The 22655-nt window shown below is 41.7% G+C and overlaps 1 pseudogene; it reads right to left on the bottom strand.

Moving 5' to 3' along the window:
- Window positions 1-1761: 1761 nt before the first annotated feature.
- The window catches only part of LOC115131891 (cadherin-like protein 26), a 48272-nt pseudogene continuing 27378 nt past the window's right edge, over window positions 1762-22655 (bottom strand).

Raw genomic sequence — 22655 nt, 5'->3', positions numbered from 1 at the left:
TAGACTCTTAAGGCTTATTAAAAAGCGAAGAAAAACACAAGCATGTTGTTCTAAATTAACTATCTAGGTCAGTGTTACCCAACTCCAGTCTTCGGGTATCCCAAACAGTACACATTTTTATTGAAGCCCCAGGCAAACACAACCTGATTCAACTTGTCAACTAATCGTTAAGCCCTTTATGAGTTGAATCAGGTTTGTCCAGGGCTACATCAAATGTTTAATGTTGGGGATAGTCCAGGACTGGAGTTGGAAAACAATGATCTAAGCTACTCACCAAATTAGGCTACATATGTATGTTATTGAGGAGGCCTATATGTTTGTTTAATCTAATTAATCAATTTATTAACAATATAAACCCTTAATTTTTGGTAAGAAATGTAAGATATTTTTAGATGTTGCAATAAAGTTGACTAAAGTAGAAGCTCATCTTATGTTTGTAGGTATTTTCACTTGGTAATGAGTAGTAAGTAATTACTGTAACGATTGTCGTTGGTGGAAGAAGGTGAGGACCAAGGTGCAGCGTGGTACATGTTCGGCATTTTATTAAATATAACTGAACACTAAATACAAAGTAACAAAAGGCACAACCGAAACAGCTCCGTCAGGTGCAACCCACACTAAACAGAAAATAACTACCCACAACCCATAGTGGGAAAACAGGCTGCCTAAATATGGTTCTCAATCAGAGACAACGATTGACAGCTGCCTCTGAATGGGAACCATACCAGGCCAAAACCAGAAATACAAAACATAGAACAAAAACATAGAAAAATAACATAGAACGCCCACCCTAGTCACACCCTGACCTAACCAAAATAGAGAATAAAAAGCCTCTCTATGGCCAGGGCGTGATAATTACATTGAAATACACTTAACTTAAACTAGCTAAATCCTGTGTAACGCCTATTAATTCATTGTACTTATGCAGACATTACATGTACTCTGTGGTATACTAATGTGTTTATTTTCTCACTTAGGTGGGGATTCCGGAAGCTTTAAATTGAGGGCCAGGTTGTCAGGATGGGTAACGTACTATATAAGTACACATTAAGTACAAGTAAGTACCCCTCAAGATACACTTCATTTTAACTAGCTAAATCCTGTGTAACACCTAGTAAGTACTTATGTAGATATTACATCTACTCTGTGGTGGGTTTATCCTCTCACTTGGATGGCAAGGAGGTTAAGGTTGTCATAATGGCAAATGTACACATTAATTCCAGGTTATTTTTTTAATAAATATTTTAAGCCACTTGGGTAAATTCATATCCATATCCTAAGCAGAAAAAAGGCCATAAAAAGTATGATTCACACAATGCTCATGTTCCCACAGAAGTGGTGTTGACATATAGAAATTTCTATCGAAGTCATAGCATTGAAGTAAATCTCATTCCGGCATAACCAGTAGATCAAGAGATTATACAATTCTGTTGAAAATACTATGAAGCGTGACGATGATAAAAAAAACACATAACATAACAAAACGCCATACAAACACACCCCAGCCCTGTCAAAACCGAAGTCCATAAAGCCATCCGAGCATGATACGGTTTATTCAGTACAGTAAGTTCATCATTCATTGTGTCAGACAAAAATATCAGCAGTCTCTCCCAGTCCTTCTTCTGGGTAAAAGCCAATCCACAACAGTTTCGGTCTGTAAGAAAATGCCCCACTGATGTCGATAATGCCAGGCTTGATCCAAAATCACAATGGAGGAATTTTGATATAGCTGTGTCATCTTCAACTGATAGGTCACCACCCCCCCCATTCACCTCAAACAGGGGACGATGACAGACGTGTCTAATAAGCACCATTTCCCAGTCCAGCCAGGTGTGTGTGTCTACACCCTAATGTTCCTCTCCTACATGTCCTTGCGACAGATGCCCCCCAGGGTGTTGAACTTTGACCCCAGGTCCCCTAGGAACTCCAAGTCATCCCCCAGGTTACTTAGCGATAGCTCATCCAGCGACTGGCACTTGCTGCCTCTCCCCTCATATCTGTACTCGTAGGGTTGGTAGTCCACCTCATCTCCAATCATATACAGCCTCTGGGGAACCAATATGCCAGCGTTAGAGGATGTTAACTATTAAACTTTTCAATAATTACATTTCTACAAGATCTTAAACAACTCTCAACAGTAGTAACTAATGAAGTACTTATAATATATCCAACTGAGGGATATTTCTTACAATAAAGAATGTATGTAGTAGCGAAAAGACAAATATCACCACCATAGTTAGTTACTGTTTTCAAGACCACATGGTGCATCATTCACATCTCAACATAATTGTCCGTCTCTGTTTTCACAGCACAGGCTATTTGTGACATTTTCTACACGTCACATACGTGTCAGTTCGGATGTTTTAAACCCTCGTACTGTACAAACACCTGGTGTTACACAGTACTCTACCACGCTAATACAAAGGAGTTGTGCTAAAATGCCTCTTAGTGAGGATTACGGGTCTCATTGTGTGATTACACAGGGGCTGGCCTGAGGTGGTTCCTCCTCTGGGACCCACAGATCCCTCTCTGGGGCCCTTGGGCCAGTGTACACACAACTGGTTCTGTAATGGCTGTGTTGCTTGGGGACAGGTATCTTACCCGGTCTATGTGCTCTGAAATGTGCTGGTCCGACAGCAGGCCGAAGCAGCGTGAGTACTTTGAAGAGTTACTCTAAGGAGAGAGCAGAGGAGCCGTGAAAACACAGGAAAACAAACATGAAGGCAACAATTTCATGCAGTGTGTATGTATCAATGGTGTGTGTGGTGTCAAGTAGACACGATTCTGATAGTTAGTGCACAGCAACACTTACCCTCATGGTATTGTTCCTGCTTGCAGTCCACGCCTGGTACTGCAATTGGAAAATTCACATTCACATTGTTGATATGAGAATTATCGACTGCATTAACGCACCCACTTCACTGTATAAATCATTGATAACCTGTAGTTAATATGTAATAACCTGTCATAAATTGCATCTATACAACTGTCAAATCATATACAGGGCCTCCAGAACGTATTCACACCTCTTGACTTGTTCCACATTTTGTTGTATTAAAGCCTGAATTTAAAACGGATTTAAAAAAATATATATATATATATATCATTCTCACCAGTCTATACACAATACCCCACAAAGTGAAAAGATAACTGTAACTAGGCCACTCAGGAACATTCGATGTCGTCTTGATAAGAAACTCCAAGCTCATCATTAAGCTCTGAGCCCTGGGTCGGAAGCCTGCCCTGTGCAACTGGATCCTGGACTTCTTGATGGGCCGCCCCCAGGTGGTGAAGGTAGGAAACAACACCTCCACTACGCTGTTCCTCAACACAGGGGCCCCAAAAGGGTGCGTGCTCAGCCTCCTCCTGTACTTCCTGTCCACCCATGACTGCGTGGCCACACACGCCTCCAACCCAGTCATCAAGTTTGCAGATGACACAACAGTAGTAGGCCTGATTACCAGCAATGACGAGATAGCCTACAGGGAGGAGGTGAGGACCCTGGCGGTGTGAAGCTAGGAAAATAACCTCACCCTCAACATCAACAAAACAAAGGAGCTGATCGTGGACTGAGAGCAGAGGGAGCACGCCCCTATCGACATTGACGGGACCATACTGGAGAAGGTGAAAAGCTTCAAATTCCTCTTCGTACATATCAATAATAATCTGAAGTGATCAACCCACACAGAAAGCGTGGTGAAGAAGGTGCAACAACACCTCTTCAACCGTAGGAGGCTAAAGAAATTTGGCTAGGCCCTTAAGATCCTCACAAACCTTCACAGATGCACAATTGAGAGCAGGGCTCTCCAGAAGGTGGTGCAGTCTGCTCAACACTTCACCAAGGGAACACTGCCTGCCCTCCAGGACACCTATAGCACCTGACTTCACAGGAAGGACAAAAAGATAATTAAGGACATCAACTACCCGAGCCACCCTGCTATCGTCCAGAAAGCGATGTCAGTACAGGTGCATCCACGCTTGGACTGAGACACTGAAAAAGGCCATCAGACTGTTAAATAGTCATCAATAGCCAGCTACCACCCAGTTACTCAATCCTGCACCTGAGAGGATGCTGTCCTATGTACATAGACATGGAATCACTGGTTACTTTAGCAATGGAACTCAAGTCACTTTAATATTTTTTTACATAATGTTTTACTAATTTCATATGTATATACTGCATATTACAAATAGGTCTATCTTCTGTATACCAACCCTACCTTGTCACAACACAACTGATTGGCTCAAACTCAGTAAGAAGGAAAGAAATTCCACAAATTAACTTTTAACAAAGCACACCTGTTAATAATTGAAACGCATTCCAGGTGAATACCTCATGAAGCTGGTTGAGACACTGCAAAGAGTGTACAAAGTTGTCATCAAGGCAAAGATTGGCTACTTTGAAGACTCAAATATGAAATATATTTTGATTTATTCCGTTTTTTGGTTACTACATGATTCCAAATGTGTTATTTCATAGTTTTAAAATCTTCACTGTTATTCTATAATGTACAAAATAGTAAAAATAAAGATAAACCCTTGAATGAGTAGCTGTGTCCAAACTTTTGACTGGTACTGTATATACAATTGAAGTCGGAAGTTTGCATACACCTTAGTCAAATACATTTAAACTCAGTTTTTCACATAATCTGTCTGTAAACAATTGTTGGAAAATTACGTGTGTCATGCACAAAGTAGATGTCCTAACCGACTTGCCAAATCTATAGTTTGTTAACAAGAAATTTGTGGAGTGGTTGAAAAACAAGTTTTAATGACTCCAACCTAAGTGTATGTAAACTTCCGACTTCAACTGTACGTATACACACGCCGGTCTCCGACATTGCTTGTCCTAATATTTATATATTTCTTAATTACATTATTTTACTTTTAGATTTCTGTGTATTGTTGTGAATTGTTCGATACTACTTCACTGTTGGAACTAGGAACACAAGCATGTCGCAATAACATCTGCACAATATTTGTATGCGACAAGAACAGTTTACAGCTAATTGTATGTGCTGTACAGAGATGACGTTGTCATTCAGAAATCATGTTAAACACTATTATTGCACAAAGAGTGAGCCAACGCAACTTATTATTTGACTTAAGCACATTTTTACTCCTGAACTTATTTAGGCCTTATCAAAGATGGTTTTATTATTATTTTTTTAAATATTTTATTTTTGCATTTTCCAATTAAGAACATTCAAAACAAAAGTGAAAAGATATTAGACAACGATAGGACAAAGTGACAGTAACAGACGAGCGTAACAAAAATACAAAATAATTATAATTATATAAACAAACATACAATAAGAAAAAAAAGAAAAAGAAAAAATAACGAGACATTGGATCACCTGCCGTAGGCTACATATTATACGTTACGTGTGAAACATTATGTGAGGATTATATATAGATTCAATCAATGAGATGTGGGGGGAGATTCTCCATATAGTCAATAAAAGGTTGCCAAATTCTGTAAAATGTCTTTAACTTATTCCTCAAGCAGTAAGTGATTTTCTCCAAAGGGATACAACTATTAACTTCCGATAGCCACATTGCAACTGGCAGGGAGGAATCCAATTTCCATTTCAAGGCAATACATTTCTTGGCAATCGCTAGCAATATTTCTGTTAGCTTTATAGTCTGGCTTTGCCTAAGATTGGTGTTAGTAAAGTTACCCAGTAGACAGACCTCCGGGTCTAAAGGGAATGCAACCCCGTGAATTGAGGATATGGTATCGCATACCCCCTGCCAGAAACCGTGTAGTTTTGAACACTGCCAAGTGGAATGGAGGAATGTTCCTTCATCTGAGCCACATCTAAAACATAGGGAGGAGATATCTGGGTTGAACATGTGCAGTCTAGATGGGGTGATATAGAGCTGATGGAGGAAATTAAACTGGATCAGTCTGTATCTGGAGTTCAATGTGGATGTAACCCCATCCCTGCATAGGTCACTCCATAGATCCTCATCAAGATCAATACCCAGATCTTTCTCCCATCTAAGTCGGGGTTTATCTAGCCCAGGCAGTGTTAGTCCTGACATAAGAGCATTGTAAACACGGGAAATGGTCTTGAACAGCATTTCGCTACACTCGCATTAACATCTGTTAATAACCATGTGTATGTGACAAATAAAATTTGATTTGATTTGAACAGTGGTTGGTCTGCGTGGCAGAGTTGTTCAATAGGTGACATCTTAGGTAGGTTCCATTGTCCCTTGAGAGTCACCCTAATAAAGTTTCGTAGTTGTAGGTAGCTAAAGAAGTCCCTGTTAGGCAAGTGGTATTTCTGTTTCAGCTGATCAAAAGACATAAGAACTCCCTCCCCGTAACAATGTTCCAGAAGAGTGATCCCCTTATCAGACCATGGTCTAAAGTTACTATTCTGGAAAAACATAGGGATCAATCTATTGTTCCATAAAGGGGTTTTAGGGGAAAGGAATCCCCCTCGTCCGAACAGCTCATGCAGTTTGCACCATGCCAGGACAGAATGTATGATTAAAGGGTTGTCTGTGATGGTTTTTATAGATTTTCTGTCCCATGTGTAAAACAAATCTGCCCCAGTGTCATCATTTACCTCAAGCTTTTCAATGTTCAACCATGAGGGAGAGGGACCATTGTCAAACCTCTGAGCCAGAAACCTAGACTGTGCAGCCCAGTAGTACATTCTAAAATTGGGGAGGTTTAAGCCCCCTTGACTGTAATCAAGGGTCAGTTTATCCAGGCCAACCCTAGGGGTTTTGCCGTGCCAGATAAACCGTCTGGTCAGCTTGTCGAGAGAGGAAAAAAATGCTGCGGGAACAGGGATAGGGAGAGATTGAAACAGATATAGAAACCTGGGAAGGACATTCATTTTAGTTACATTGATTCTACCCAGTAGAGTGAGAGGTAAGTCCATCCATTTACAAAGGTCAACCTCCACCTTTTGCAACAAACTGGCCAGATTGAGTTTATAGAGGTTGTTCAGATTACCATCCACCATTATGCCCAAATATGTGAAGCCCATAGGCGACCATCTAAAAGGAAACTTGTGCTTGATGGTATGATGGTCAAAGACAGACAACGGTAAGATTTCGCTTTTATCAAAATTGACCTTATATCCAGAGAAAGAACTATAACACTGTAGTAGGATCTGCAAGTGAGAGAGGGAGTGTTCTGGGTTTGTTAGAAATAAGATAAGGTCGTCCGCAAAGAGTGATAATTTATGGCTATGGGGGCCCACCTCAAAGCCATGTATGTCAGGGCACGTTCTAATAGCCTCAGCCAACGGTTCGATGGCGAGGGCAAAGAGGTGGGGGCTAATTGGGCAACCTTGTCTGTTCCCCCTATAAAGAGGGAAAGAGGAGGAAGTAATCCCATTGGTAGCAATCCTAGCTTTAGGAGATTTGTAGAGTGATTTTATCAAATTTACAAACACGGTACCTAAACCAAACTTTTCCAAGACGCGAAAGAGGTATGGCCATTCAACCCTATCAAAGGCCTTTTCAGCGTCGAGGGAGACTGCGACACTAGGTATTTTGTTTTTGTTAGCAAGGTGAATTATATCAAAGAACCTTCTGAGATTATTGGAGGACAATCTATTAATTATGAAGCCAGTCTGATCTGGGTTGACCAACAGAGGAAGACATGACTCCAGTCTCTTAGATAGCATCTTGGTGATCAGTTTACAATCTGTGTTAAGGAGAGAGATTGGTCTATAGGAGGCGCACTTTAGCGGGTTTTTCCCTTTCTTGTGGATTACAGTAATCACTGCTTGAGAGAAGGACTCTGGAAAGCAGTTGTCTTCTCTGGCTTTTTTAAGTACCTCCAGAAGGTAGGGGACCAACAGCTCCCTAAATTCTTTATAGAACTCTGGAGGGAAGCCATCTTCCCCAGGAGATTTATTAGAAGGTAAGGATTTAATGGCCTCCAACAATTCAGGAACTGAGAAGTGTTCACTCAGGCGCTCGCTGTCTTCCCCTGACAAGCATGGGAGGTTGAGAGAGGAGAGAAAGGAGTCGATCTCTGATAGATCATCGCTTGATTGGGAAGTGTAGAGGTCTTCATAGTATTTCTTAAAAGTATTATTAATTTCAGTAGGGTCGAAAGATATCTCATTAGTAAGAGTTTCTATGGCATTAATTGTCCTCTTACTTTCCTCTGCTTTCAGTTGCCATGCCAATACTTTGTGAGCTTTCTCTCCAAGCTCATAATAACGCTGTTTTGATTTAGTGATGGCCCTCTCAGCTTGATATGTGTTCAGAATATTATATTTAAGTTTTTTATTTACCAAAAGCCTGTATAGATCTTTAGTCGGGCCTCTTTGGTAGGTTCTCTCTATAGCTTGGAGATTTCAGATTCAAGGGCACTCAGTTCCGCACCGTGTTTTTTCTTCAGCCCTTTAGTATAGGAAATAATCTGTCCCCTCAGATAGGCCTTCAATGTGTCCCAAAGAATGAAACTGTCAGGAGCAGAGGGTTTGTTTGTCAAAGTAAAAATATTGATCTGCTCTTTGATGAATGCACAAAATTCAGGTTGCTTTAGGAGTGTAGAATTTAGTCTCCATCTATATGCTCCATTTACCTTGGTAGGAATGGAGATTGATAATACCAGAGGAGAATGGTCACTAAGCAATCTGGGGAGATACTCGACATCTAACACTCTATGAAACAGTTATGTCGAAAGTAAAAAGTTATCTATGCGTGTGTGTGTCTTGTGTGGGTGTGAATAAAAAGAGTAGTCCCTATCCTGTGGGTACAACTGTCTCCAGATGTCTAGTAAATTGAGATCTTTCATGAATGACATGGTGAGCTTGCCGGCTTTGGTAAGAAGTGAGGGTTTATCAGAAGACCTATCAAGAACTGTATCTAAGCAAAAATTTAAATCTCCTCCAACCAGTAGCCATCCTGGTGGTGCTTGAGCAACCTGAAGGAAGACATTCTGAATAAACATATGGTCATCGAAGTTAGGATAGGGTCCAAGACTCTGAAAACATATGCCCCTGCACCAAAACAAACCTGCAAGAGGGATCAGAGATAGTGTTGTTGACGCAGAAGGGGATGTGTCTACTTATCAAAATTGCAGTTCCTGAATAGAAATCTATCATATGCAGATAATTAGGAAATGTTTCAAATTTGGTTTGAGCACAAAAGTGACCTGTGTGTCTATTTAGGAAGGAAACAATAAACATAGAAAAAAAATAAAAATAAATCCCACCCACCCCGATTGTCAGACTAAAACAACAATCCCAACAAGCAAACATGAATACACTTGTAGAGATACGTTGCTGCTCGCTTTCCATCTTGCTCTTACTAGCTAAACCTTGGCATAAACTAAAACCTGCGAGCTCTCTAAATTGAAAACAAACGTTGTGAATAGATATTTATGGCTGAATATTTACTGCCCACGGTAAGAGATGCTTGAGTCTCTTTTCGGAAGATTAACATAAACGAGGGGGAAAGCAGTGGGCCTAAACCCACTTATTGCTTCGCCCAGTAGATATGGACTAAACCAAAATATACTCTCCTGTAAATGTAATAGAACTCACCCCGGGAAGATACGGTTAGTTGAAAATGTACAAATCAATTATAGTGACCGGGAGATACCAGCAGTTCAATCCGGATAAGAGAAAACAAACAAACTGAATTTGATCCCCCAGAGAGACCGTCCTGGCTCAGACGTTGCTCAGTTCTTTGAGAAAAGTGTGCACTTCTCCCGTTGTGTTGAAGAGATGGCTTCGGCCTTTGTACTGAACTTTCATCCGCGCAGGGTGGATGAGGTAGCCGGTGATGTTCTTCTCCTTCACCAAATTTCCCTCCAAATACACCTCTGCTGTTTTCAATCTGGATCTCAGCGATCACTGCTTCATTGCCTGCATCAGTAATGGGCCCGCGGTCAAACGATCACCCCTCATCACTGTCAAACACTCCCTAAAACACTTTTAGTTGACCTGGCCCGGGTATCCTGTAAGGATATTGATCTCATCCCATCAGTTGAGGATGCCTGGTTGTTCTTCAAACGTAATTTAAATAAGCATGCCCCTTTCAAAAAATGTAGAACTAAGAGCAGATATAGCCCTTGGTTCACTCCAGACCTGATTGCCCTCGACCAGCACAAAAACATCCTGTGGCGTACTGCACTAGCATCGAATAGTCCCCGGGATATGCAACTTTTCAGGGCAGTCAGAAACCAATACACACAGTGAGTTAGGAAAGCAAAGGATAGCTTTTTCAAAAATAAATTTGCATCCTGTAGCTCTAACTCCAAAAAGTTCTGGGACACTGTAAAGTCCATGGAGAATAAGAGCACCTCCTCCCAGCTGCCCACTGCACTGAGGCTAGGAAACACTGTCTCCACTGATAAATCCACGATATTCGAGAATTTCAAGAAGCATTTCTCTACAGCTGGCCATTCTTTCCTACTGGCTACCCCAACCCCAGCCAACAGCTCCACACCCCCCACAGCTACCTGCCCAAGGCTCCCCAGCTTCTCCTTCACCCAAATCCAGATCGCAGATGTTCTGAAAGAGCTGCAAAACTTGGACCCGTACAAATCAGCTGGGCTAGACAATCTGGACCCTCTCTTTCTAAAAATTTCAGCCGCCATTTTGTTGTTGCAACCCCTATTACAAGTCTGTTCAACCTCTCTTTTGTATCGTCTGAGATTGTTAAAGATTGGAAAGCTGCCGCGGTCATCCTCCTCTTCAAAGGGGGTGACACTCTAGACCCAAACTGTTACAGACCTATATCCATCCTGCCCTGCCTTTCTAAAGTCTTCGAAAGCCAAGTTAACAAACAGATCACTGACCATTTCGAATCCCACCGTACCTTCTCCGCTGTGCAATCCAGTTTCCGAGCTGGTCACGGGTGCACCTCAGCCACGCTCAAGGTACTAACAATATCATAACCGCCATCGATAAAAGACAGTACTGTGCAGCCGTTTCCATCGACCTGGCCAAGGCTTTCGACTTTGTCAATCACAGTATTCTTATCGGCAGACTCAACAGCCTTAGTTTCTCAAATGACTGCCTCGTCTGGTTCACCAACTACATCTCAGATAGAGTTCAGTGTGTCACATCGGGAGGGCCTGTTGTCCAGACCTCTGGCAGTCTCTATGGGGGTGCCACAGGGTTCAATTCTCAGGCCCACTCTTTTCTATATGTCAATGATGTCGTTCTCGCTGCAGGTGATTCCTTGATCCACCTCTACGCAGACGACGCCATTCTCGTTTTTGTACACTGTGTTAACAAACTTCCAAATGAGCTTCAATGCCATACAACACTTCTTCCGTGGCCTCCAACTGCTCTTAAACGCTAGTAAAACTAAATGCATGCTCTTCAACCGATCGCTGCCCACACCCGCCCGCCCGACTAGCATCACTACTCTGGACGGTTCTGACTTAGAACATGTGGAACGCTGCCAAACATACCCTCGTAAAACTGACTATCCTACTGATCCTCGACTTTGGCGATGTCATTTACAAAATAACCTCCAACACTCTACTCAGCAAACTGGATGCCCCATATACCACCCACCACTGTGACCTGTATGCTCTCGTCGGCTGGCCCTCGCTACATATTCGTCGCCAGACCCACTGGCTCCAGGTCATCTATAAGTCTTTGCTAGGTAAAGCTCCACCTTATCTCAGCTCGTGGTCACCATAACAACACCCACCCGTGTCACGCACTCCAGCAGGTATATCTCACTGGTTACACCCAAAGCTAACACCCACTTTGGCCGCCTTTCCTTCCAGTTCTCTGCTGGAACGAATCTCTGAAGTTGGAGACATATCTCCCTCACTAACTTTAACGATTAGCTGTCTGAGCTGCTTACCGATCACTGCAGCTGTACATAGCCCACCTGTAAATAGTGCACCAAACTACCTACCTCATCCCCATATTGTTTTTATTTACTTTTTTTGCTCTTTTGCACACCAGTATTTCTACTTGCACATCATCATCTGCACATTTATCACTTCAGTGTTAATATGCTAAATTGTAATTCTTCGCTACTATGGCCTATTTATTGCCTTTCCTCCTTACTTCATTTGCACACACTGTATATAGATTATTCTATTGTGTTATTTACTGTACTTTTGTTTATCCTATGTTTAACTCTGTGTTGTTTTTGGTCGCATTGCTTTGCTTTATCTTGGCCAGGTCGCAGTTGTAAATGAGAAGTTGTTCTCAACTGGCCTACCTGGTGAAATAAAACACTATAACATTTTCATCAGTTTCCAGATTTAGCCAAGGAAGAGTGGTCTTTTGGCCAGGTTTTGATTTCCTTGTAGGCATTTGTAGGCTGGATTGTGGATAGAAAAACCTGACTGTCAGCTTCCACATTTTTACAGGACAGAAGATTCCAGTTAATTTCCGTAATTGCTTTTTCAAAATCATTTAACTCACCCTTAGGTATTCTGAGCTGATCAGGCTTGCAGTGCCTTGCAAAGATATTCAACCCCCTTTGGCATTTATTTTTTATTTTGTTGCATTACAACCTGTAATTTAAATTCATGTAATGGAAATGCACAACATTGTCTAAATTGGTGAAGTGAAACGAAAAAAAATTACTTGTTTCAAAAAATTCAAAAAATGGAAAAGGGGGGGGATCACGTGACCCTTGAACGAGATGGCCGCATGAACTAAGAGCTCCGCACAAGTAGTTTCCAGTTCCTAATCTTACCTCCACTCCAAGTTCACACTCATTTTAGCTTTAGTGAGAAAAAGTCATGGCGGCTACAAAAGGCGACACTACAGCTGACATTTTTACCCGGACTCGAGTATTAGCGACGGAAAAAGCCTCCAAGAAGAAGCTAGCTTCAGAAAAAACTAGCGCCATTAGCCAGGAGCAAGAGAACCCGCTCCCCCAAGAGGGACAACGAATGCCAACCTCGCACTCTGTCGAAGACATCCTTTCTGAGTTGAGATCCCAACGTACAGAACTAAACACCAAATTAGATGCCATTAACTCTCAGCTCAGTGCGATAGGGGGCAAGGTGACAATCCTGGAAAACGCTTTGCCTGACATCAACAACAAGATAACCATAAACGCGGGGCGCCTGGACGAGGCAGAGGGGCGAATCCTATCCATGGAAAACTTATTATGGAAACAATAGCATATGCTAAAAAGAAAATCGAGCATCTGGAAGAGAAAACAGAGGACCTGGAAAACAGGGGGCGAAGGAATAATTGTGTTCTATTCAATCTGGGCGAAAAAGAAGAGGGAAACATGCCACTGATCCGCTACCTGCAAGACTAACTTCCCGAGTGGCTCCACCTGCCCACCGACAGGCCCATAGAACTCGAGAGAGCTCACCGAGCACTGAGGCCCCCACCAGCAGCCAGACAACCACCGCGCCCAATCACCATACGTTTCCTGAGATTCACCGACAAGGAACGAGTCCTACAGGCGGCGAAAAACAACACCATCACAGTGGGAAACGCCAAACTCGCTTTACACCAGGACCTGTCAGCTGGAATACGCCGAAAGCGCCGAGAATTTGACGAAGTGAAGAAATACTCCATTGACCGAGGGATCTTCAGGGGATTCAAATACCCAAACGAGCGCAGGATTCTTCACCAAGGAGCCTTGCGACACTTCAAAACTCCCGAAGAGGCAAAACGTTTTTTGAAAGACAATCCTGGCCAATGAGAAACAGACCAATGACTAAATGCGATTAATGCCATTACTAAAGGAGGTAAGACAACATATAGCCGATATCCAGAGACCCACCCCCTAAATGTCATTATAGCTGTCCAATTTATATTTATTTTCCTTTAACTGAGAGGGATGGGCTGTATAGCCTAACCTAGGCCTACTAATGTTTCAGCCTACTTTTATTTCCCTGTTTTTTTGTTGTTGCTATTATTTCCTGGGGTTCCCTATGTCCCTTGGGGGAGGTATATGTAGGCTGGGCTATTGATTTTATTTTTCTCCCCTCTTTTACTGTGGTCTGGACGAGGGCAACTGTGTTATTTACTCAATGCGGGGTGGAGAGGATGAGGCATTTCTTTGGTGGGGAGAGGGAGACGTTGTGCGTTGCTAACTGTTCCCGGTTTTTGTTTTATTCGGAACACAGAATTGAGACTGAGCGGGGGTAATAGATCCAACGGGATGTGTCGAGTTGTTTGGGAACTCGGCTGGGGTGTTCAGAGATTATTATTTTATGTACACCATTTATTTTCCTTTTATGTGAACGCAGCTGTAATTACTATCCACTTTTACCCAGCGATGACTTGCACTAAAGTTCGATTACTGCTCGATGACGATGACTAGTACCTTAAATCTATTGACATGGAACTGCCATGGTCTAGGGCATGCAATAAAACGAAAAAAGATACTATGTGCTCTAAAAAAAGGAAAAAGCAGACATTGCGCTATTACAAGAGACACACCTCTGTGATGCTGAACATGCCAAACTCCGCAGAGCTTGGGTGGGACAGGTGTATTTCTCATCTTTCAAATCAAACAGTAGAGGCACAGCCATACTTATCCATAAAAATGTTCCATTCATAATCGACAAAAACATATCTGATCCGGAGGGGAGATTTATTTTGATAACTGGGTCACTATATGGTCAACCAATTACTATATTAAACATATATGCCCCTAACACAGATACTCCTGCCTTCATGTCAAAAATTATAACCCTGTTCAATGAGCATTGTGTCTCCTTTGGCGTGGTGGCCGGAGATTTTAATTGTACCCTTAACCCAACCCTAGACAAATCATCTCAAGTCCCCACCACAAATCCTAGATCTGCAAAGATGTTGAACTCTCTTACTAAAGAGATGGGACTGATAGATATCTGGAGAGAGAATAATAGCTCATCTAAGGACTATACATACTACTCTAATGTCCATAACACCTACTCCCGTATAGATTACATTTTTATCCCAAAGAGTTTCATAAATTCAGCCACTTGTACAATCGGATCCATAGCACTTTCAGATCACGCCTTTGTCCACCTCCGCTTTGACCTCTGCAAAAACATCCCGAGGTCAAAGAGCTGGAAATTCAACACCTCCATGCTATCAAATGACGAATTCCATACATTGGTAACTACATGGATAGACAACTACACACAAGACAATAAAGATTCTCCTGTTTCTCCGGCCACAATGTGGGACGCTGCTAAAGCCACACTAAGAGGTCATCTAATTGCATATGCTTCCTCTAAGAAAAAAGCAATGGAAGCACACAGGCTAGATCTTGAGAGGGAGCTGGAATGCTGTGAAAAAATACATAAACAATCCCTAGACAGCACCTCCTGGAGTCATCTTAAAGCAGCCAAAGCCAAACTGAATTTGGACTACACTCGGGAGATAAAAAAAAGTTTTCTTTACTAAACAGAAATACCATGAGTATAGCAATAGGCCCAGTAGATTGCTTGCTTACCAATTAAAAAAGGAGCAGTCAGAGCGTACAATCATGGCTATCCGAACAGCAGAGGACGAGGTCACATATGACCCAAAAAAGATCAATTGAACTTTTCATGATTTTTACTGCAAACTATATACCTCTGAGAGAAAACACACAGAGGCAGAACTCCACTCTTTCCTAGAGGGAATCTCGCTACCTAAACTATCAGAGACCGACCAGCAAGATCTCAACTCCCCCTTCACTCCTGAGGAGATCCTGGAGGCCATGCCACCTAATAAGTCCCGAGGCCCAGATGGATTCCCCAGAGAGTTCTACAAAGCTTTTTGGCCCCAGCTCAGCCCTATCTTCATGCCAATGCTGGAGGATTTTTGCAAAAACGGAGTTCTCCTAGACTCAATGCACACAGCTCGCATTACAGTGTTGCTAAAAAAGGACAAGGACCCCCTATCCTGCTCGTCCTTCCGGCCCATAAGCTTGTTGGATTTCGACTATAAAATAATTACCAAATTGCTCGCCAAAAGACTAAACACTCTTCTTCCCAAAATAATAAAAGCGGACCAAACTGGATTTATTAGAGACAGATACTCTTCTGATAACATTCGCCGTCTTTTTGATATTATTGATCAAGTAAACGCACAAAAGACCCCTGTCCTGCTGGCTTCACTGGATGCTGAGAAGGCGTTTGACAGGATAGAGTGGAGCTTTCTGTTTTCAGTCTTAGAAAAGTTCAATATGGGCCCAAATTTTATTAAATGGATCAAATCACTATACTCTCATCCAAATGCCATGGTGACTACTAATGGACTGAACTCTGACAGATTCCCTCTGGAACGGGGCACAAGAAAAGGGTGCTCGCTGCCCCCGCTGCTCTACTTGTTGGGGGCGGAGCCTCTGGCAGAGCTGATAAGGAGCAATCCAATTATTACGGGTGTTTCTGCAGGTGGCCTGCAGCACAAGATTTCGCTTTACGCGGATGATGTCTTGCTCTACATATCCAACCCTGAGAAATCCCTCCCTCTCATTTTAGACACAATTGCTCAGTATGGCAAGTTTTCAGGTTATAAGATCAATTTTAACAAATCCACTGTCTGCCCTCTCAATATTACACTCACCAGCTCTATGAAGACACTTTGTCCTTTCCAATGGAAAACACAGGGGTTTCAATACCTCGGGATCTTCATAACACCAGATCTGAATAGCCTTTTTAAGGAAAATTATCTTCCACTCCTGGATCGAATCAAGAACGATCTCCAAACCTGGATCTCCCTCCCAATTAGCTTAGTAGGAAGAATTAATGTAATCCGTAAGAACGTCCTCCCTAGACTGAACTACTTATTTCAGATGCTCCCATGCTATCTCCCAGTTTCCTTCTTCAAAACAACTAACCAAAGCATCACCAAATTTATATGCGGCAATAAAAAACCTAGGATCAAGTTTTCCACTTTATCAAAACCTGAATCTAAAGGTGGTCTTGCCCTTCCCTCCCTTCAATTGTACTACTGGTCTGCCCAAATCCGCAACATGCTAACATGGATCACAAACAGACAAGAGTCAACGTGGATTCAGATAGAAGCCCAATCCTGTGGTTCATTGCCCTTAAGCTCAATTATATTCATTAATAACTTTAGTGAAGTGGGCAACATAGCCAAAACCTTTGCGATTTACAGCACCCTACTAGCGTGGAGGGACTGTAAGAAATACCTGGGCATTTCCTCCCAAATATGTTCTCACTCGCCTATAGTAGGCAACCCAGACTTGCCAAAAGCCCTGAGGGATGCCAACTTTTATCTTTGGCATACTCTAGGAATCAGGACCTTTTCAGACCTATTTCATCAGAAAACCACTACACTGAAATCCTTTCAAGAGCTCTGCAGTGAATTCGATGTGCCAAGATCCCATTTTTTAAAATATCTTCAAATTAGACATGTAATTTCCTCATTTACCTCCAAGAGGAGGTTTAGAACTCAGTTGAATGAAGTTGAAACCCTTCTTGTCACAGCACAATCCATTAAAGGCAAAATATCTTACATCTATAGACTCCTTACTGAGAAAGGAAGCTCCTCCTTTACTCCTTTGAAAATAATCTGGGAAAAGGACCTTGGTCTGACTATCAGTGATGAGTTATGGGCGGAGGTTTGCGACAGGGTATACTGCTCCTCTACCAGTGTAAAAATGAAAGAATCTAATTACACATTTTTGTACAAATTTTATTATACTCCTTTGAGACTCCATAGAATGAAAACAGATATGTCTGCTAACTGTAAAAGATGTACCTCTGAAAGTGGAACCTATATGCATGTATTTTGGAGCTGTAGGGAGATTGCCAGATTCTGGCAATCTGTACATACTGCTGCACAGAAAATACAAGAGGTACAGTTTGATATGACCCCGTGTATCTATCTTCTTAATGCCCAGCAGGACTTTGTTCTTGATCCTGACAGAGAAAATGTGCTTATGACTATTACATACTTTGCTAAGAAATGCATTCTCCTATTGTGGGCCTCTAATACCCCCCCTACATTTAAAATGTGGATTGACCAGATTGTTGACTTTCTTCCTCTTGAAAAGCTCACCTATGACCTCCACAAGAGACAGCCCAAGTTTGATAGACTCTGGTCTCCACTATTCAACTATATTTCAAACTGGACAGAGTGAACGGGGTGACTAGGGAAATGTGCAGATACATGTTGTGTAAGGTACTGTAAAACCTAAAAACGAATTATTGGCCCGTCGTCTCAGCGAATGCTTGAAATAGCTGATAAGAACCTTGATAGTGCTGCTGCAAATGTTATATGTTTTTTTTGCGTGTTGTTATTTTAATTTCGTTTTTGAGTACGTGTGCGTATGTGTGTGTGTGTATGTATATGTGTGTATGTATGTATGTACGTACGTATGTATGTATGTATGTATGTATGTATATATATATATATATGTACAAAGGAAAATATATAGATTTAAGAAAAATAAATGCTTTTATTTGACTTTATCATTCATTTTAATTGTATTTTTATTTTTTCAAATATATTATTATTTTTTGACTTTTTATTTTTTTAAAGCCTGTCACATCTGTGAATGTGGAATGTGTTTTGTTGGTTGATTGAAAAACAAGAAAACTTAATAAAACTTGAAATAAAAAAATAAAAATGGAAAAGTGGTGTGTGCATATATATTCACCCCTTTTTCTATGAAACCCCTAAATAAGATCTGGTGCAACCAATTACAATTAGAAGTCACATAATTTTTACACCTGCATTTACACCTGCATTGTTTGCTGTTTGGGGTTTTAGGCTGGGTTTCTGTACAGCACTTTGAGATATCAGCTGATGTACGAAGGGCTATATAAATACATTTGATTTGATTTGAATTAGTTAGATTGCGTACAGGTGGACTTCATTTAAGTGTCACATGATCTGTCACATGATCACACCTGTTCTGAAAGGCCCCAGAGTCTGCAACCGCACAAAGCAAGGGGCACCACCAAGCAAGCGGCACCATGAAGACCAAGGAGCTCTCCAAACAGGTCAGAAACAAAGTTCTGGAGAAGTACAGATCAGGGTTGAGTTATAAAAAATATTTGAAACTTTGAACATCCTACGCAGCACCAATAAATATATATTGGCACCACAAGAATATGGCACCACAACAAACCTGCCAAGAGAGGGCTGCCCACCAAAACGCACGGACCAGGCAAGGAGGGCATTAATCAGAGGCAACAAAGAGACCAAAGATAACCCTGAAGGAGCTGCAAAGCTCCACAGCGGAGATTGGAGTATCTGTTCATAGGACCACTTTAAGCCGTACATTCCACAGAGTGAAGAGTGGCCAGAAAAAAGGCTTTGCTTAAAGAAAAAAAATAAGCAAACACGTTTGGCATGTGGGAGACTCCCCAAACATATGGAAGAAGGTAATCTGGTCAGATAAGACTAAACTTGAGCTTTTTGGCCATCAAGGAAAATGCTATGTCAGGCGACACCTCATCACCCCGAGAACACCATTCCCACAGTGAAGCATGGTGGTGGCAGCATCATGCTGTGGGGATGTTTTTCATCAGCAGGGACTGCGAAACTGGTCAGAATTGAAGGAATGATGGATGGTGCTAAATACATGGAAATTCTTGAGAGAAACCTGTTTCAGTCTTCCAGAGATTTGAGACTGGGATAGAGGTTCACCTTCCAGCAGGACAATGGCCCTGAGCATACTGCTAAATCAACACTCGAGTGGTTTAAGGGGAAACATTTAAATGTCTTGGAATGGCCTAGTCAAAGCCCAGACCTCAATGCAATTGAGGTATGGGTGTGAGTTAAAGATTGTGGTGTGAGTTAAAGATTGCTGTACACCAGCAGAACCCATCCAACTTGAAGAAGCTGAAGCAGTTTTGCCTTGACTTTTTGTATTGACTTTGGTGGTGGTGGGGGGGGGGTAGTTATGCAAGTTATGCAAGTTCTGTTTTTGTTTTGTTTGTTTGTTACAAAATATGTTATATCTTCAAAGAGGTAGGCATGTCGTGTAAATCAAATGATACAGACCCTCCAAAAAAATCCATTTTAATTCCAGGTTGTAAGGCCACAAAATAAGAAAAATGCCAAGGGGTGTGAATACTTTCGCAAGCCACTGTAAACAAAGATAAACAATCCATCGTTACTTTAAGACATGAAGCTCAGTAAATATTTGAAAATGTCAAGAACTTCCAAGTGCAGTCGCAAAAACCCTCAAGCTCTATGATGAAATTGGCTCTCATGAGGACCGCCACAGGAAAGGAAGACCTAGAGTTACCTCTTTTTTTTGTCTATCTTTTATGTAACGTTTATTTAACTAGGCAAGGCAGCAGACAATAAGTTCAGTAGAGTTACCAGCCTCAGAAAATGCAGCCCAAATAAATGCTTCACCGAGTTCAAGTAACAGACACATCTCAACATCAACTGTTCAGAGGAGACCGCGTGAATCAGGCCTTCATGGTCAAATTGCTGCAAAGAAACCACTACTAAAGAGCACCAATAAGAAGAGACTTGATTGAGTCAAGAAACACGAGCAACGGACATTAGACTGGTGGAAATCTGTCCATTGGTCTGATGAGTCCAAATTTGAGATGTTTGGTTCCAACCACTGTGTATTTGTGAGACGCAGAGTTGGTGAATGGATGATCTCGCAAGTGTGGTTCTCACCGTGAAGCAAGGAGGAGGTGTGATGGTGTGGAGGTGCTTTGCTAGTGACACTTTCTGTGATTTATTTAGAGTTTAAGGCACACTTAACCAGCATGGCTACCACAGCATTCTGCAGCGATACGCCAACCCATCTGGTTTGCGCTTAGTGGGACTACCATTTGTTTTTCAACAGGACAATGACCCAAAACACCTCCAGGCTGTGTAAGAGCTATTTTACCAAGAAGGAGAGTGATGGCGTGCTGCATCAGATGACCTGGCCTCCACAATCACTGGACCTCAACCCAGTTGAGATGGTTTGGGATGATTTGGACCACAAAGTGAAGGAAAAGCAGCCAACAAGTGCTCAGCATATGTGGGAACTCCTTCAAGACTGTTGTAAAAGCATTTGAGGTGAAGTTGGTTGAGAAAATGCCAAGAGTGTTCAAAGCTGTCATCAAGGCAATGGGTGGCTAATCTGAAGATTCTAAAATATATTTTGATTTGTTTATTAACAGTGTTTTTGGTTACTACATGATTCCAATTGTGTTATTTCATAGTTTTGATGTCTTCACTATTATTCTACAATGTAGAAAATAGTTCAAACAAAGAAAACCCTATGAATGAGTAGGTATGTCCAAACCTTTGACTGGTGCTGTAAATCAATAGTTTTTTGTATTCTGAAAATGTCTGAAACATTAACTTTCTTGACCATGCTATAGGTCATGTAACTGTTTGTTACACACAATATGCTTTGTGGACTTCACCGGACAGATGTTGAATTCGAGAACTTTTTGGAATGACACTGCAAATGTTCAAGTACCCCTCTAGTAATCCCTTGGGTTTAGCTCATGGGTCCCAGATGACTCGAGAGTGATATATATATATTTTCAATGTTTTCTGACTGCTGGGTTTAGGCCGTTTAGTTTTGATTGGGGGTAGTTTGGTAGTGCAATTAACTATCCCTCGTGCTTGCACTGGATGCGAGGAACTAATTAAAACAGCTTGCGTGCCAGAAGCAGAGTCGGTAATCGCGTATTGGGACTTGTTTACACTATGTCTGGACAGTCAAAGTTCGTCTTGGAGACGGACCACTCAAGAGAAATCATGGAACCATAGCACTCCACTGCCATCCACTGCTTTCCACTCTGGTGAGTTTTTATAGCTTGGTGGTGTTAGGCCCAAGGTTGAAGTGTCCGTCCCTGGAGAGCAGGAGGGTAGTCAACAGGTAGCTTAGTAGTTTCCGATAGGTGTTGAAGGACTTGTTTGTTACTCCCAAGTGTTTCAGTAAAGTAGGAAGTTAGGTAGTCTTGGCCATTAATCAGGACATCATGCTGTGTCCTGTCCGGAGATGGCATTCCCCGACTCCGACAGTAGATTCATTGTGTCATCCCAGCAAGGATGCACTGAAATTATTAAGAGAACACAGCTACATAGCTGACAACTTTACTAGAGTTATAACGCATAATTGCGCTTTAAATCTTTGTGAGTTATTTAGCTATGGTCGGCATACACAACCTGGTCTCAGAGCATTTCGTAGTATTCTGTATCTAAAGCCGAGATACTCTACTGTGGTTAGAGTTGATAGTTGGTCAGAGTGGGCGTAAAACGCGAATGTCTAGCAACCTAAAGGTTGTGAGTTTGAATGTCAATAACGGACAACTTTAGCATTTTAGCTAATTAACAACTTTTCAACAACTTACTACTTTTAGCTACTTTGCAACTACTTAGAATGATAGCTAACCTTTCCCCCAACCTTAACCCTTTTAGCTAACCCTTCCCTGAACCTTAATCATTTAACCAAACTCCTAAACTTAACCCGAACCCCTAGCCTTGCTAATGTTAGTGAGCTAGCTAACATTTGCTACCTAGCTATAATTCTTAAAATATCATATATTTTGCAAATTCGTAATTACGTTTTGCGAATTTACATTTTGTAGGTTTGCAAATTCACAACACATAATATGATTTATAATTCGTAATATATCAGACAAAATGGTGATGAACATCCACAAATTAATGCATATCATACGAAACATAACCTATCAAACTAAAAGCTTGTCTTGAATGTTCTCACACCCTGATCTGTTTCACCCCCCTCCAGGTGTCGCCCATCTTCCCCATTATCCCCTGTGTTTTTATACCTATGTGCTC

Source organism: Oncorhynchus nerka, linkage group LG7 (assembly GCF_034236695.1).
Source record: "Oncorhynchus nerka isolate Pitt River linkage group LG7, Oner_Uvic_2.0, whole genome shotgun sequence".
Taxonomy (NCBI): domain Eukaryota; kingdom Metazoa; phylum Chordata; class Actinopteri; order Salmoniformes; family Salmonidae; genus Oncorhynchus; species Oncorhynchus nerka.
The sequence above is the reverse complement of the archived record's forward strand: the minus strand, read 5'-3'. Positions and strand labels throughout refer to the sequence as shown.